This window comes from Anneissia japonica, unplaced genomic scaffold (assembly GCF_011630105.1).
Source record: "Anneissia japonica isolate Jap-2015-1 unplaced genomic scaffold, ASM1163010v1 scaffold21434_len11230_cov113, whole genome shotgun sequence".
NCBI classification, from domain to species: Eukaryota; Metazoa; Echinodermata; class Crinoidea; order Comatulida; family Comatulidae; genus Anneissia; species Anneissia japonica.
The window spans coordinates 1,326-3,815 of record NW_022707542.1 but is presented as its reverse complement, the minus strand read 5'-3'; the positions used below and the strand labels follow the sequence as shown (position 1 = coordinate 3,815).

General features: G+C 34.5%; 1 long non-coding RNA gene across 1 annotated transcript in view; it reads left to right on the top strand.

Annotated features, from left to right (window-relative positions):
* LOC117106378 overlaps nt 1–2,490 on the top strand; it is an 8,521-nt gene that overhangs the window by 4,771 nt on the left and 1,260 nt on the right. The gene's annotated exons all lie outside the window — the stretch shown is intronic.

The window sequence follows — 2,490 nt, the reverse complement described above, 5'->3', positions numbered from 1 at the left end:
GTTTAGTTTGCTAATATAAACCTAATCCCGAGTAAATCTTAATGCTTTGCATCGGCTGTACCGCGTATACAAATACACTCTTTTTATACTACTACTATAAAACTAGGCCTTTTCTAGATAGAAGCAAGGACTAGGCCTAGATGGGACGATGATGGAATGGAACTGCAGGGGTAAGCCCAGTCGGCTGGCGTTCGGACGGATGGTAAACAAGCCTAGGTCTATATAAATTGCCTTCGGGAGATGGAGTTTTTGAGTGTTTTGTAAAAATAAAAAATAAAAAAAAATTCAGGTCGGGGGCTTTTCTGACGGTCGGGCGGGGATGCTAACCAATTGTTTTATTTTACGTGGCCTTATGTGCACTTCGTTGAGGTTTGCTTACTTGAATGGACTGAAATATACAATTCTTAATTCTTCCTCTATACAAAAATATTTAATTTTATTAGTAAAAATAAAATACCCAAGGATTTGAACGGAATACCCAAGAACCCAAGACCAAGTCAAAATACCCAAGATTGGGTATACCCAAGCAGTGGTCATGCTGGGCTGAATGTTTGTAAGAAATGTACCAACCGTTAACGAAACCGGTCGCCGTCTACCTAGAGTAAATGGTGCCAGCAAACGAAGCTAAAGTTTTGCGACTTAATCCACCACCAAATGCAGATAAAGTTTTGCGACTTAATCACCTGATTGTGTGGTTAGTAAATTCCATAGCCATACTGTCCATAGCGCACACTAAACTATGTGCTGTTGGAGCATTTGGGGGAAATTGACTCTCCTTTTTCCATCCCAAACAAAATATAATTAATAAATTAACATGGTCCATCTCTGTCACGCCAGTCACAAAATTAGGCTAGGAAGTTTGTTTTAAACAGCAGACTCACACTACAGAACGGAGTGCGTCAAAATGAGTGTTTGTTAATTTTTAGTGATAAAGAATCATGAAACGTCCTAGAATAACTGACTTTTTTCCGTCCGCTGTTGCAAAGAAGAAAACGACAGATAGTCCTTTAAGGTGGGTTATTGATTTCAAAATCAATTAGCCTATAGCCTAGATGTTGACTGCTAGGTTCGCTCCTCGTTCATTTAGAGACAGAATTATACCCCGACGACAACAAACTAGTGTAGGCCTAAGTACAGTAGGACGTAATAATAATAATAAAGATTTATAAAGCGCACATCTCCACCAAAGGTGCTCAAGGCGCTATTACTATACCTATAGGTACTAGGCCTAGGCTTTTGTTGTAAAAGTTGAAGTGCATGTACAAAATGCGCCATAGGCCTATATTTAAAAAAAAAACATTTTGTTAATTATTATTGGTTGGCCTGGGACCGGGGCAGGCAGGCCAGCTTTACCGTCGAAAGTCCTGGAATTCGACGATGACGTCAGTGCACGTTTACAAACGCCATTGATTAGAATGAAAATAGACGCGCTGAATTTCGTGGTTTTTTTTTTTTATGAAAGATAGAATTTATCGAACATTTATCTATATAAAAACAAGATTAATATTGTAGAAATTGTATTTCTAAAGATGCACTTAAAGATGCACTAGGCTTTGATTCAACCTATATCTTGTGAGTTCCTATGTCGAAAGAAACCATTAATAATTTTAAATTATTATGCCGAAGGCAATTAGTGTTTCTCCCTCTGGATGTGTTCTCTGAAAGGACCTATCAGATGCTCAATGCCTTCTCTGCCACTGCCTTCAATCAATTTTGTCTGTTGTACTCGTGACTACGAATTTCAATTCTACTATTATTCGGTCATTGTGCATAATCATCATGCGTAAAACCTCAATACGCAAAAGGAAAATGATAATATGATACAGATTTGAAATTAAATACCAATTATACAAACAATCAAATGCATTTCAGTGTTACTGCTTCATTGGATCGATAACATACATAGCAAACTAGCACAAAATGCAATCTAATTGATTGAAAATGGAAATTGTAGCAAGAAAAATATATTTTTTCATTCATGGTTGTGTCTTCTTAATAATGTGACCATTATAAGTATTTTTTTTATAATAATAATAATAATAATAATAATTATTATTATTATTATTAAAATTAATATAATAATAGTAATAATAATAATAATAATAATAATAATAAATTTATTTTGATATAGCGCAGAAGGATATACATCATCTATGCGCTTTACATTAAAAACAAAAGCCAGAACAGAATTAAAAGAAAAGATGATTAAAACAGCGGGCGAAAATCTTTTGCAATCAAAACAAAAAACAGGTTAATTTTATAATTAATTGAATGTGAAGTGCTGTTAAAATATCATTTTGAACTTATTAATGCTGCTTCAACACTATGATATTGGCGGTAAGAAATAAATTATTCTCATTGAAGTAAGATTGCAGCTGTCTTGATGCAGCTCTTTCGATCAGTTTCCCGAGGAAAGGAAGATTAGAAATAGCACGGTAGCTAGAAAGAAGATAGCATTGTACTTTTTTTTTTTTTTTTTTTTTTTTTTTT